The sequence below is a fragment of the Coregonus clupeaformis genome, chromosome 18 (assembly GCF_020615455.1).
Source record: "Coregonus clupeaformis isolate EN_2021a chromosome 18, ASM2061545v1, whole genome shotgun sequence".
Lineage (NCBI taxonomy): Eukaryota > Metazoa > Chordata > Actinopteri > Salmoniformes > Salmonidae > Coregonus > Coregonus clupeaformis.
In genome coordinates this window covers 25,724,452-25,740,872 of record NC_059209.1, presented here as the reverse complement: position 1 = coordinate 25,740,872, position 16,421 = coordinate 25,724,452, and the positions used below count along the sequence as shown (strand labels likewise).

At 41.6% G+C, this 16,421-nt stretch overlaps 1 protein-coding gene across 6 annotated transcripts in view; it reads right to left on the bottom strand.

The window, feature by feature from the left end:
• Positions 1 to 16,421, bottom strand: part of LOC121530631 (autism susceptibility gene 2 protein-like) — a 375,807-nt gene that overhangs the window by 313,132 nt on the left and 46,254 nt on the right. The window lies entirely within an intron of this gene.

Here is a 16,421-nt window from a genome sequence, read left to right as displayed (position 1 = left end):
ACAGGAGGTACATGCAAGCTCTGAACAAGGTATATTACACAATTCACAGATATGGCTGGTCGAAAGCTCCCCTGTGCAATGTTCTCTTTGCAATCATTTCATTCTCTCCCATGCACCAACACAGGCACAGACAGACAGGCAGGCAGGCAGGCAGGCAGGCAGGCAGGCAGGCAGGCAGGCAGGCAGGCAGGCAGGCAGACAGGCAGACAGGCAGACAGGCAGACAGGCAGACAGGCAGACAGACAGACAGACAGACAGACAGACAGACAGACAGACAGACAGACAGACAGACAGACAGACAGACAGACAGACAGACAGACAGACAGACAGACAGACAGACAGATAGATAGATAGATAGATAGATAGATAGATAGATAGATAGATAGATAGGCCCAGGCTACAGTAAAGCACCAGTCCAGAGGGGACATACAGTACATGTAAGTCACCCAACCAGGTTATAGTTGTTCTGCTGCGCTTAAAGACATAATGAGGATGGAGACAGTGGGGGAATCAATGAAGAGGTGACATGATAGGTCAGAGGTCAGCGTGACCTTGTCTAACCAATCAGAAAGAGATTAGTTTAGACACACACCACTGTCTGGGGCTACTGTGTGTGGAGGATCCTTGTCGTTTGTCATCCAATCAATTATGATTTCAAAAGATTGACTGTTACAATCACATTATGATGACAACAATACTCCTGTTTGGATTGAATCGTTGACAACTTAGAACAGGGGTGTCAAACTCATTCCATGGAGGGCCTAGTGTCTGCGGGTTTAATTTTTGTTCATTTCATTTAAGACCTAGACAACCAAGTGAGGGATGTTCTTTACTAATCAGTGACCTTAATTCATCAATCAAGTACATGGGAGGAACGAAAACCTGCAGACACACGGAAAAAACTTCTGTCCCTAAACATTAACAACACCTTTCTAATATTGAGTTGCACCCCCCCCCTTTGCTCTCACAACAGCCTCATTTCGTTGGGGCTTTGACTCTACAAGGTGTCGAAAGCGTTTCACATGGATGCTCGCCCATGTTGACTCCAATACCTTCCTACAGTTGTGTCAAGTTGGCTGGATGTCCTTTGGGTGGTGGACTATTCTTGATACACACAGGAAACTGTTGAGCGTGAAAAACCCAGCAGTGTTGCAGTTCTTGACACAAACCGGTGCGCCTGGCATCTACTACCATACCCCATTCAAAGGCACTTAAAACTTTTGTCTTGCCCATTCACCCTCTGATTGGCACACATACACAATCCATGTCTCAATTGTCTCAAGGCTTAAAAATCCTTCTTTAACCTGTCTCCTCCCTTTCATCTACACTGACTGAAGTGGATAAGGTATCTTAGCTTTCACCTGGATTCACCTGGTCAATCTACGTCTTGGAAATGTTTTTACACTCAGTATTACATGTTACATGTTAGTTAGGCCTACATAACAAAAATTACATGTTATAGTACTTAGTTACAAATGTGCCCTCTCTCTCTATTCCAGTGCTTCCTCAAGTTAGGTGGATCCTTACTAGGGCAATACACTGTAAGTGTGTGTTGGAGAGTAGGAGTGTTTGACACCTTGTAGCCAGTCACTCAGCTTTAAACCACAGTAGGTTTTGTCTCCCGTCCCCCAGAGCCTAGCTCATTCTAGCATGTTCTTTGTGCCATCACAGCACATGAATGGGCTACTTGTCTGCAGGACTATGGTCCCTTTGTCGGAGAAGTACATTGTCATAATGACAAACATTAACACTGGCTGATTAGAGAATGTGTTGTGAATGCAGTTACGGATTAGTGTTAAATGAAACGACACACACTGACTGCGTATCCTGATTCCTAGCCAAAAAATCTTGTTCCAAAAATGCCATTCCTGCCTCCAAGAAAAATATGGCAATAATTTATGTACAGTACAGTCAATGGGACGAAGGGAGAGAGAGAAAGAGAGAGAGAGAGAGAGAGAGAGAGAGAGAGAGAGAGAGAGAGAGAGAGAGAGAGAGAGAGAGAGAGAGAGAGAGAGAGAGAGAGAGAGAGAGAGAGAGAGAGAGAGAGAGAGAGAGAGAGAGAAAGAGAGAAAGAGAGAGAGAGCATTTACACAATAGCAGTGTGGCATGGGGATAAGTGTTCAAAGGTCACAGAGAGGGAAAGCTACTGTAAAAGGAAGCCTATCTATCTATGGCTGTGGGTATTTGTGATTGGCTGTGAAGTGATAAGAAGCCCTGGGGTATGACTGTTCGGTGTGCTTCAGCAGACACTAGGCAGAGAGAGCCCTGATATTATACACACTGATGAGTGCTGTCTCCACGCAGCCTTTATCTGGGACAAAAGCCTCTTTGTTAGAGCTCAACATCAGCGCTTAAACTAGCAGTGCAGAAATGCTCCTCTGCTCTTCGGCTGAATAATATAATTTAATTACCTGGTTCAAACAGCATATAAAATATGGTAAGTAGCATATACAGTATCTCATGAGTTTACGGGGCACGCATGCCATTTACACCAAGTACGGTATAATAGTTTGATTTAAATGTTTACATAATTTGCAAGAAGAATGATTTCCCTAATAATCCTGTTTACATGGACACATCTGATATCAGGCTACCTGATGGGACTTTGATAAATGCAGAAAATCGGCAAATCAAAATAAACCTTCTACCTATTTCTGGGAAGCCTATTTGATTCTGGGAAGCCTATTTGATTCTGGGAAGCATATTTGATTCTGGGAAGCCTATTTGATTCTGGGAAGCCTATTTGATTCTGAGTTCAGACATATACAGTGGGGAAAAAAAGTATTTAGTCAGCCACCAATTGTGCAAGTTCTCTCACTTAAAAAGATGAGAGAGGCCTGTAATTTTCATCATAGGTACACGTCAACTATGACAGACAAATTGAGATTTTTTTTCTACAGAAAATCACATTGTAGGATTTTTAATGAATTTATTTGCAAATGATGGTGGAAAATAAGTATTTGGTCACCTACAAACAAGCAATATTTCTGGCTCTCACAGACCTGTAACTTCTTCTTTAAGAGGCTCCTCTGTCCTCCACTCGTTACCTGTATTAATGGCACCTGTTTGAACTTGTTATCAGTATAAAAGACACCTGTCCACAACCTCAAACAGTCACACTCCAAACTCCACTATGGCCAAGACCAAAGAGCTGTCAAAGGACACCAGAAATAAAATTGTAGACCTGCACCAGGCTGGGAAGACTGAATCTGCAATAGGTACGCAGCTTGGTTTGAAGAAATCAACTGTGGGAGCAATTATTAGGAAATGGAAGACATACAAGACCACTGATAATCTCCCTCGATCTGGGGCTCCACGCAAGATCTCACCCCGTGGGGTCAAAATGATCACAAGAACGGTGAGCAAAAATCCCAGAACCACACGGAGGGACCTAGTGAATGACCTGCAGAGAGCTGGGACCAAAGTAACAAAGCCTACCATCAGTAACACAGTACGCCGCCAGGGGCTCAAATCCTGCAGTGCCAGACATGTCCCCCTGCTTAAGCCAGTACATGTCCGGGCCCGTCTGAAGTTTGCTAGAGTTCATTTGGATGAATGTCCTAATAATTCAAAATATTGCTCAAAACTAGGTGTTTTAATTGGCGTATGTTTACTTAGATTTTGACCTTAAGATAAGCAGAGTAAGGTGTTTACATGCCTATTGCATACTCGGCCTACTGCCATAATCAGTTTAATATTGAATTATTACTGTGCATGTAAACATTCTCAGTCACTGCTGCTCCTAAGCTCTCTATCCCTGGTGCTCTGGCCTGCCTGGCGTTCATAGCATAGCATATGTCTGTCAGTGTTTAGGCTAGCCCTGATAGGCTGTAAAGGGGCCCATTGAGCTGTGTGGACAAACAGAGGTGTCTCAGATTAATACGATTTGAGTGGCAGCCTGAAGCCCTATTAGTGATCTCATTAACCTGGCAGCTGCCCCTAGAATAACACCACCGCCAGGTCCACTTGCTACAGTACCACCGCTCCGCTCGTAGACACAATCACACTCTATACTGTACGGGCCAGGTCCTGGGCCCAGTCACATGCATGGGGTGCGACAGAAATTGCACCATATTCCCTATATAGTGCACTTCTTTTGACCAGGGCCCATGGGGCTATAAAGGAAATAGGGTGCCATTTCAGAAGCATCCTTGAAGTTAAATGGTTAACTTCAGCAACCATTAATCATATTTCAAATACGTATTTTTTTCAATCTGTGAGCTGCTGCTATGCAGCAGGCATAAATAGATTTTGCACCCAAACTGTAGAAATATATAAATCCAAGTGAAAGACTACATAGCGTAGCATAGAGAGCAATCTGTTCTGCTCAGTTCCAGCAAGTTACCATGACAGTGAGTATGTTTAGATACACACTAATATTTCCATATTAAACTGATTACGGCAGTAGGTCGAGTATGGCATTAGTCATGTAAACACCTTAGTATGCTTATTTTAATCAGCGTAAGGTCAAAATCTAAGTAAACATACTGATTAAAACATCTTGTTTTCTGCGCAATCTTTCAAATTATTAGGACATGTAAATACCTTAATCGTAGTTCCAGTGGTGTATTTGATCTGCACATGTGGGCTGGCACAATTACCGTATTAACGTTAAATTAAAATAAAATAACCGGATCTGATATTATTTTTACGGATCTGATATGATTGTCACAGGTCTCGGGTATGTGTAATTATAACTGATTTGCTAGTAAGGACCCGTGCAGACCCAGTAGAGAAAAAGAGAGAAAATTATATAAAATTATATAATTTATAATTATTGACGGGTGGCAAGTGTAGCTTGTTGTTGTTTTCGGCCAATCACAAGTCATCAAACCGGCACTACAGTCATAGAGCCTCCGTGTGTGGCAAAGCAAGTTAGGAGATTATCTAATCAATGAAAGATGAAAATGAAATGACTAAATTAAAAGTTAAATGAGAAGGATATGCTACAACGACCAAGAACCAACAAGTAAACGTTAGGCTGGTACTTAATGAACTTAACGGAGTTGGTGTTACGATAAATAACATATGGAAGCTAGAAGTTTGTCTAACTAGCGCGAGTCGGTGTGGTTGCTGCTGTCCGTCTCTCCCTCTGCTCTCTGCACCCCGTGTCACTCACTCACTCACTCAATCACACACACACCACACGGTCCCTACCCCGCCTGCAGCTAGTTGCTCCATTCCTCTCTCCCTCGCTCCGGATAATAAAGTATCTTAGAAATTGTATTTTCTGCTGCTTCCCTCACTCAGATCAATGGGGAGCCAGGCCTAGCCAATCAGAATGAGTTTTTCCCCACTAAAGGGCTTTATTACAGACAGAAACACTCCCCAGCTCCCCCCCTCAGACGATCCCGCAGGTAAAGAAGCCAGATGTGGTGGTCCTGGGCTGGCGTGGTTACATGTGGTCTGCGGTTGTGAGGCCGGATGGACATACTGACAAATTAGAGGCGGCTTATGGTAGAGAAATTAACATTACATTCTCTAGCAACAGCTCTGGATGACATTCCTGCAGTCAGCATGCAAATTGCACGCTCCCTCAAAACTTGAGACATCTGTGGCATTGTGCTGTGTGACAAAACACAACACAATGGGTTTTGCTTCAGCACTCGGTGATCCCGTTCTGTGAGCTTGTGTGGACTACCACTTCGTGACTGAGCCGTTGTTGCTCCTAGACGTTTCCATTTCACAGTAACAGCACTTACAGTTGACCGATGCAGCTCTAGCTGGGCAGAAATTTTACAAACTGACTTGTTGGAAAGGTGGCATCCTATGATGGTGCCACGTTGAAAGTCACTGAGCTCTTCAGTAAGACCATTCTACTGCCAATGTTTGTCTATGGAGATGGCAAGGCTGTGTGCTCAATTTTATACACCCGTCAGCAATGGGTGTGGCTGAAATAGCCGAGTCCACTAATTTGAAGAGGTGTCCACATACTTTTGTATATATAGTGTATATATTTATTTGTATTATAATTTTTTTGGGGGGGTGCTATTCAAACGGGTATTACGGTGACCGTGGTCATTTGGCTGACCAATAAACGTCATTCAAATTACATGACCGTCACAGCCCTACGATTTTCTGCATGTATCAAAGTCTCATCAGTAACCTGATTTCAGATGTGTCCATGTAAACATGATTATTAGGGGAATAGTTATTCTTGCAAAGCATGTAAACATTTTAATCAAACTATTATATTCATCTGAATATTCACAATAATTGCATCATAAACTGTATGAGGGATTCTCAATTCTTAGAATGCAAAATCTGTTGGTATCCGGATAAAACAGCTTAACTTAGTGGCTAAGTAATTTAGCGTGACCACTAGTAATGCCATAATGACAGAGTTTATATGGTCACCACAGGAGCAATTATACAATGGAACTCCACAATCGCATTCTGAAACTTTAAAACTACAATTTGTAGACAGGACACCCTACAACAGAAGTACAATTGTTAGAAGCATCATACATCGCAAATGTTTCTTATTGCATCAGTATGAGACTATTATATTCATGCAACATAAAGCATAATCAGTTTTACCACTGACTACATCAATAGTATGAAAAAAATAAATTATGCACTCACTAACTGTAAGTTGCTCTGGATAAGAGCGTCTGCTAAATAAAAAATAAAAATAAAAATGTAAAAATGTAAATGAATATAGTGATTCATGTTTTTCTTATTTTCATTCAGTGCTCTACAAATGAGGAGATAGTCAGCAGACTCCAGCTGTGGATCCACTTACACTCTGTTTATGATGCTTATCTTATCCATCGGCAGGGCTCTTACGTGTTTCAACAGCTAACTACACTTGGGCAGTGACACAGGTCAAGCACATAATAGTCAAATGAAGGTGAGAGAGTGCAATACATTAGCTGATATGTTAGAAAGTGACGTGTGTGAGGAGCTGAGTACATGAATCCTTATGGGTTTTCACTCTTCTATAGGTTTCTACTGTAAGGTTGGCGGAAAAGAGTATATCATGGCAAAATAATTCCCACGGACATCAAACGTGATGATTAATTTCACCTGAGAACTCATTATGTACATGTAGAGATATGGTAATGGTGTCGTTCAGTACTGCAATCATCAACTCAGTCTGTGGTGAAAATAGGACAAGTCTGAAACAAAGAACGTTTTCAAATGACACCATTCAATAACAGAAAAAGCATCCATAGAGCCTGGCATTGTAATTATTTTACAAACAGTTGTTGCTATGAAATGGCAGTAGTCCGCACTGGGAAGTGCATCAGTTAAAAAATACACTACAGACATTTTTTGTCCTTTAATAAAAAATATAAAAATATACACTAGCGTTTAAAAGGTTGGGGTCACTTAGAAATGTCCTTGTTTTCGAAAGAAAAGCAATTTTTTTGTCCATTTAAAATAACATCAAATTGATCAGAAATACAGTGTAGACATTGTTAATATTGTAAATGGCTATTGTAGCTGGAAACGGCTGATTTCCATAGGTGTACAGAGGCCCATTATCAGCAACCATCAGTCCTGTGTTCCAACGGCACATTGTGTTTGCTAATCCAAGTTTATCATTTTAAAAGGCTAATTGATCATTAGAAAACCCTTTTGCAATTATGTTAGCACAGCTGAAAACTTGTGCTGATTAAAGAAGCAATAAAACTGGCCTTCTTGAGACTAGTTGAGTATCTGGAGCATCAGCAATTGTGGGTTCGATTACAGGCTCAAAATGGCCAGAAACAAATAACTTTCTTCTGAAACTCGTCAGTCTATTCTTGTTCTGAGATATGAAGGCTATTCCATGCGAGAAATTACCAAGAAACTGAAGATCTCGTACAACGCTGTGTACTACTCCCTTCACAGAACAGTGCAAACTGGCTCTAACCAGAATAGAAAGAGGAGTGGGAGGCCCCGGTGCACAACTGAGCAAGAGGACAAATACATTAGAGTGTCTAGTTTGAGAAACAGACGCCTCACAGGTCCTCAACTGGCAGCTTCATTAAATAGTACCCGCAAAACACCAGTCTCAACGTCAACAGTGAAGAGGCGACTCCGGGATGCTGACCTTCTAGGCAGAGTTGCAAAGAAAAAGCCATATCTCAGACTGGCCAATAAAAAGAAAATATTAAGATGGGCAAAATAACACAGACAATGGACAGAGGAAGATAGGAAAAAAGTGTTATGGACAGACGAATCGAAGTTTGAGGTGTTCGGATCACAAAGAAGAACATTTGTGAGACGCAGACCAAATGAACAGATGCTGGAGGAGTGCTTGATGCCATCTGTCAAGCATGGTGGAGGCAATGTGATGGTCTGGGGGTGCTTTGGTGGTGGTAAAGTGGCAGATTTGTACAGGGTAAAAGGGATCTTGAAGAAGGAAGGCTATCACTCCATTTTGCAATGCCATGCCATACCCTGTAGGCAGCGCTTGATTAGAGACAATTTCCTCCTACAACAGGACAATGACCCAAAGCACAGCTCCAAACTATGCAATAACTATTTAGGGAAGAAGCAGTCAGCTGGTATTCTGTCTATAATGGGGTGGCCAGCACAGTCACCGGATCTCAACCCTTTTGAGCTGTTGTGGGAGCAGCTTGACCGTATGGTACGTAAGAAGTGCCCATCAAGCCAATCCAACTTGTGGGAGGTGCTTCAGGAAGCATGGGGTGAAATCTCTTCAGATTACCTCATGCCAAATTGACAACTAGAATGCCAAAGGTCTGCAAGGCTGTAATTTCTGCAAATGGAGGATTCTTTGACGAAAGCAAAGTTTGAAGGACACAATTATTATTTCTATTAAAAATCATTATTTCTAACCTTGTCAATGACTACATTTCCTATTCATTTTGCTATATTTCCTATTCAAACTCATTTCATGTATGTTTTCATGGAAAACAAGGACATTTCTAAGTGACCCCAAACTTTTGAACTGTAGTGTATATTCTCTCCATCCTTTCTTTCAGCAGCCAGGCAATGATAATAAAGCCTTTATTGTCATACAAAAGAAATCAACAAAGCACAGCTCCATTTCTAAATGCTCTCTAATCAGCAAATTGCTTCTACTTCATTAGAATCACACAGGAACATTGAGCAGCTTTAATAAAGACAATTTAAAAAGCTTTGCATTTGGGTTTAATATAATTTAATTAGAGGAGTGCCAGAACGGAGACAGACAGAGCTGGCATGATATCTCCTTGCCTTGGCAATTCAGACAGTAGCTTAATGTGTTTAATTGGGGAGCTTCACTTCCAATTTCCATATAGAAACTCCGCCTGTCATCCTGCAGTCATATTGCAAGATTGAATAACTGGCTATAGCCTAGCTAGCAGAGGCAGCTATGTACTGTAGCTCCCTTCCTGTATGCTCCTCACCGGCTCAACCAGAGCACAGTCTACTGTGCTCTGCTGAGGTAAAGGGAGGATATATGAAAAAAGTATGAAAAATGTATGCACTCACTAAAAATGTAAGTCGCTCTGGATAAGAGTGTCTGCTAAATGACTAAAATGTAAAATGTAAATGTAAATATAAATTGAGGAAGTAATTCTTTAAATGTCTTCAAGCCATCTCTCTCTCTAGCCAACCTGGTGTAGACCTAATCCAATAAACCTGTGGTACTTTTCTGCTCTACTTTTATGAATCTATCATGTTGTGTTTTCCTGTGACTAAATACCTTTTCTGATGGTAAAAATGAAAGAGTATTAGTGCTACAGTAATATAAAATGGAGCCAAACTCTCCACCCTTCCCTCCCTCTCAAACTATACTGAACAAAAATATAAACGCAAGTTTACAGTTCATTTAAGGAAATCAGTCAATTGAAATAAATTCATTAGGCCCTAATCTATGGATTTCACATGACTGGGCAGGGGAGCAGCCATGGGTGGGCCTGGGGAGGCATAGGCGAACCCTCTAGGGAGCCAGGCCCACCCACTGGGGAGCCAGGCCCAGCCAATCAGAATGAGTTTTTCCCCACAAAAGGGCTTTATTACAGACAGAAATACTCCTCAGTGTCCTCAGCTGTCCGGGTGGATGGTCTCAGACAATCCCGCAGTTGAAGAAGCCTGATGTGGAGGTCCTGGGCTGGCGTGGTTACACGTGGTCTGCGGTTGTGAGGCTAGCCGGTTAGACGTACTGCCAAATTCTCTAAAACGACGTTGGGAGGCGGCTTATGGTAGAGAAATTAACATTCAATTCTCTGGCAACAACTCTGGTGGACATTCCTGCAGTCAGCATGCAAATTGCACGCTCCCTCAAAACTTGAGACATATGTGGCATTGTGTTGTGTGACAAAACTGCACATTTTAGAGTGGCCTTTTATTGTCCCCAGCACAAGGTGGACCTGTGTAATGATGATGCCGTTTAATCAGATTCTTGATATGCCACACCTGTCTAGTGGATGGATTATCTTGGCAAAGGAGAAATTCTCACTAACAGGGATGTAAAATAACTTGTGCACATAATTTGAGAGAAATAAGCTTTTTGTGTGTATGGAACATTTCTGGGATCTTTTATTTCAGCTCATGCAACATGGGACCAACACTTTTGTTCAGTATATGTTGTCACACCGAGCGATTCTGCCGCGTGCTCATGACAAGACAGCAGCACAGCACACACAGTGGAGCCCGCGCTCTAAATATGTATGTCTTCATACAAATCCTTCCTTTGATTTTCTGTAGCAGGGCTGTTTGACATGTTCCTGTCTCCAGAAGCCAGTGGCTCAGAGTGCTTGCTGCCTGCCTGAGCTGAGCTGTAAGAATGTAGAGTAGACCGCCTGCCTGCCTGTTTGTCGCTGCAGCTTTTAAGTCAGCCTCATCTCTGTCAGTTTGTACTTGTACCTCTCAAAGTGTAGCAAGCAGTCCCAGCGTCTCTTCCTAACAGTGCGTGTCTAAACACTTTTCCACATTCCGTTTCACAGTTCCATCTTGAGCGCACTTTGAAGTCTTTATGAATGGATTGGAAATATCTGGCTGGCTGCACAATGTCGATCTTGTAATATTTACATATTGACCGAGCCCTGGAGAAAATAACTTGACCCATATTGTCACCAGAAAATATATTATTGTATCATATCACATATGAAATATTGACCACAATGTAACCTTCCGTTGCCTCTTCCAAGAGCATAACAGCCTTGGGTTAGCATTTCATAGCAACTTTGCCAGGAGGAAAAAAGCCATTCACCAGAATAACTGAATGAAAATAAGTTAAACACACACACCCTTGTAGATCTTAAGAGAAAAACCTTGAAAACTATTCTCTTAAACCCTATTTACAGGTATATCACCCAGTCAAAGCTTTAAGCCACAGTGAGTAGCTGTAACTCTGTGGTGGTGCAGGGCAGTTCAGACAAACTGCCCTACAAACAGCACCATTAGCCGCTGTTCTTCAATATGCTACCAAGAGGCTTTCTGACATGGTCGTGTTGTGTCGGCTGAGTTTCCTGAACACGGCTTTCTATTCTCCTTTCCCCCAGCATGCTGGGTAATGAAAAGCCATTACACAAACGGGGTAGAGGTAGTTTAAGGTTCAAGCATTCCTCTTACTAACTCTCCCCTCACTCACACAGCAGTGTGCCAGAGAGGGGATTGTCCAGGAGCTTTTTCATATGTTCAGCCACATGCTGGCCATCCGCTCACAAAAACAGGAAAATGTGCTATTAAACTAAAACCTACAAGTGCACTACACAGATTACATACAGTACAGCACGTCATTTCATCTGAGGGAAAGTAAATGGATTTATAGGTCTAGCATCAGGCTACTCTGTAATATCCCCATTTATGACCCAGTGAAAGGCATAAAAGACTCCATCTATTTACAGTATAGTTATAATAATGAGAGGTCAGCAGCAGTTCAGAGACCAAACATCAACCAAGAACTGTAGCTACAGTAGATGACATGATCAGTGTCCTCTGCAATTAGACGCTAATGTAATTTCATATAACAACTTAACCAGGACCAACCTGAAGCGTCAAGTCAAGTCCTTATAAAATGACACAAAACAGACACATAGGAAGTGAGTTGAACCTCAGACTAAAGCAGTTAAAGGACCGAGATCAACTGCAAAAGAAAATATTCTAACAAATTGAAGGATACTAAACATGAATTTCACCGTCTCTTCTCTGTGTGGGTTTCTTTGGGTATAACCTGGGGAAACAACACTGTATATACACGTGTTGCAGTCAGTCGTGTCATCACTAATGTTGCCCACGCGTGTTCTGTATGACCGGTTATCTAACCCACTCCATCTTTCATGTGGGCTGTGTGGGATTATGTGGTTACCACAGGGGAGAGATCTGACAAGGCCACATACCTTCTTCACTAGTCTGTGACATACTGCATTCATCTCTGGGATGAGGTCATGTGTGTGGGGAACATATGGAGGCATTGAGTCAGACTTGAAGACTAATTGTAAAGGGCTAAATATACAGTCGCTATAGCAAATGTTTTTCTATGACTAAGGGATGACTAAGAGATGCCACATAAGACTGTATTTGATTCAAACCCTGTGCCTACAATGATCTCTGTAACTTATTAGTTTCTATTCATCTACAAAAACACAATGAACATTTAAAAACGTGCTCCCTCTGTCTTTTGAAGCCTTTCAGAGTGTCACTTTCACCTGCACATCCCTAGATGAACCTATCTTCTTCTCAATCCAACCAGCTTTCAGCGCTCTCAGTGCAGTGGTACATTCAGATGTTTCACTACAGCCCACTGCGTCCCACTCTGAAAGAAACCTCAATCAGGCACTAACAATGGCTGAGGAAAGTCATCCCCACCCCTACAATACTGTCTTTCAGAAGGAGGTTGCCATTAATTGCAGCGAGGCACATTCCACCCTGGTAATTACGCCCTCGTCTCTTCTCTCCTGTGCCTCCTTTTCAAAGAGGAGTGCGGCAGAAGTCCTTCTGCTGCTAAAAGCAATATCCTGACAACCAACATTTGGCCTTGGCTGGCAAAAGCCTGCAATACTTATGAAGTGAGAGAGTCGTTCCTTACTTACTTCAAAATATGTGTCAGTCAGTCAGTCTGTCTGTCAGTCAGTATGCATGTCTGTCTGTCAGTCTGACAGACAGACAGACAGACCAGAGAGAGAGAGAGGGAGAGAGAGAGAGAGAGAGAGAGAGAGAGAGAGAGAGAGAGAGAGAGAGAGAGAGAGAGAAGAGAGAGAGAGAGAAGAGAGAGAGAGAGAGCTAGGGATGGTTGGTAAGGCAGCAGAGCATAGACTGCTGCTCACATAATAATAATAATAATAATAATAATAATAATAATAATAATAATAATAATATAATAATAATAATAATAATAATAACATCAGAGGATATAGTCTGGATGGTTATCACCTGGGGTTCTAAGCTACAAATCATAGTGGTTCTTACAGGCAACTTCCACTATTGCCTCAGGGCATCAGTTTTCTCCCCCGCCAAACATTCCCAGCAAACGAAACAAATAGAGATACATACCAGACACTGTAATGTGTTCTCAGTAGTTGTCTTCAGCCTCCAGCTAAAACATCTTCCCCAACTCAAAGGTCAGTAAGGGGGTCAAACCTGATAGACAGAGTCAATCAGAGACTTCACACTTGACATGATCACTTTGAATTGGAGTGGTCTCTTTGCTTTCGACTGCTTTAGATAGAACTGGTGTTTTTGTTATTGTAAAACTGTTAGTGCAGACAGGACAAGAAAGTGATCATGGGAAAAGTATTTTATAGCCCACTAGCGACTTTTAAATGCACTGTGTGTCTAGGACTCAACTTCATTTTACCCGTTGTTTGGGACAGCATGTTTGGAACATCCACTTAATAATTGACTCTTTGAGGGCCCACAGACAAACAGTCAAAACGAATCCCTTTAAAACCTCAAAATACCGCAAAATACTTATCCAGCCACAACTAATTCCATCTGAGTCTGAATACATTCTACTTATATCCTACCAATTTCCCAAGTACCATTAAATAGGGAACAGACATGTTGTTGATCTGCTTAATGTCAGTGTCCAGTGGCTCATGGCTAATTCCTATCATTAGTGTTTATTGATGGCGATAGGCTGTGGGAGGCTCCATGCTAACAGCCATGCGTTGGTGGAGGCAGAAGCAGAGGCAGAGCAGGGGAAATGACAAGGGATTTATTGCCATTTCCTGCCCTGCTTACTCAGCTCCATGAAGCAGCTGACAGGGGCTTCCTATGGGCTCTGTCACCCATGGATACAGTATGCCTAGGCTGAGACTGGGCTGGGGGTAGACAACTGGGGCTGGGGCTCGGGCTAGGAATGGGCTGGGGCTGCAATTGGGATTGGGCATGGTTGGGGTAGGATTCCCAGTTGAGGCAAAAACAAAGTTCTCAGTTCTAAAGCCTGGACCCTGCTTTGGGAATAAACAATAACATCCAAAACAAACACATCCAAAGTTTAAAAAAACTCTGTCACCTGAACTGACCAGTCCTTATTAAGGATACATTGAATATTTACTTCAGTAGGCAACATTGAAAACAACCCAAAAGGATATGTATAGATAAGCATGGTATTACCTGTAAGCCTCAGACTCTCGAGTCTGGCTCAGTTATTCATCAAAACTGGATTAGGAAGAGAGGGTATATCCACACTGGCTCCACAGTCTCCCAGGTGAGAATTACTTCACAAGCCTGACACTTCTTCACAGAGACCTCAGCCACCTCCTCTCTCTCTCTGTATAATAAACTTGCAGATATAATGTAGATTTAACACCATCTTGAGATATTCATGCCGATGGTGGCATTTTTTTACAACTTTTTCTCCAACTACCTTATATTTCTCTCTGTCATACCGTAGCCCATCTCCTGACTACATGCCAAGTTACATACTAAACCCTTCCTGTTTTATCTCCATTACAATATGACACCAGTCTGTGCCCTATGGTCATATCTTATTCACATCAAGGGGGTGAGATATCTGCTAGGTCTGTGATATTCAAAAATTTTCAGCAGGGACCCCATTTTCTTTGCCTGATTTTCTGGCGACTCCACCACACCCCAAATCTAATGACACAACCTTAAAAATTGTACATTTTGATTTTTTACATTAAATAACCTTCAATTCATTACATTTTCCTCTCTCTTATCAAAATAAAAATAAACCAATAAATACATTTACTCAATCAAATCGTATTTTTTAAACTTTCTCAAAAAGTTTGTATATTTCCCAATACAATAATCTGTCTTTAAATGTGTTGTCCCTAAAAACAGAAGGCTACTGCAGGCATTATTAGCAGAAAACAGGATCCCCCATTATCGTGAATGGAAAAATGGCAATCTTTGTATTCAATGTTCGTGTAAATAAAAAAATATGTATGTTATTTTAAAATGAATAGTGTCACATGATCTGTGGCTTTGTCCATTCATTTATACAGTATACAGTCATTGCTATAGCAGCACTCTTCTGTTGGTTATGTGTACAGACTAGAGCTCAGCCATGTAAGCGTGTGCTTTGGCTCATCTCACTCAATACTGAGGCCTTAACAAATCAAAGCGTCTCCTGTGTCTCTCAGCCAATGAAAGTATTCATACCCCTTGACTTATTCCACATTTTGTTGTGTTACTGCCTGAATTCAAAATATATTTAAAAATAATTATTCCCACCCATCTACACACAATACCCCATAATGACAAAGTGAAAACATGTTTTTAGAAATGTTTGCAAATGTATTGAAAATTAAATACAGAAATGCACAGTTTTTCTGGGTAAGTCTCTAAGAGCTTTGCACACCTGGATACGCCACTTAGGAACATTCAATGTCATCTTGGTAAGCAACTCCAGTGTATATTTGGCCTTGTGTTTTAGGTTATTGTCCTGCTGAAAGGTGAATTTGTCTCACAGTATCTGTTGGAAAGCAGGTTTTCCTCTAGGATTTTGCCTGTGCTTAGCTCTATTCTGTTTCTTTTTATAAAAAAAAAACTCACTAGTCCTTGCCAATGACAAGCATACTCCTAACATGATGCAGCCACCACCATGCTTGATTATGAAGAGTGGTACTCAGTGATATGTTGTGTTGGATTTGCCCAAAACATAACTCTTTGTATTCAGGACATAAAGTTCATTTCTTTGCCACATTATTTCAGTTTTACTTTAGTGCCTTATTGCAAACAGGATGCATGTTTTGGAATATTTTATTCTATACAGGCTTCCTTCTTTTCACTCTGTCATTTAGGTTGTATTGTGGAGTAACTACAATGTTGTTGAGTCATCCTCAGTTTTCTCCTTCAACAGCCATTCAACTCTGTAACTGTTTTAAAGTCACCATTGGCCTCATGGTGAAATCCCTGAGCGGTTTCCTTCCTCTCCGGCAACGGAGTTAGGAATCTGAGTTAGTGACTGGGTGTATTGATACACCATCCAAAGTTGAATTAATAACTTCACCATGCTCAAAGGAATATCCAATGTCTACTTTTTTTTAAAACCGATCTACCAATAG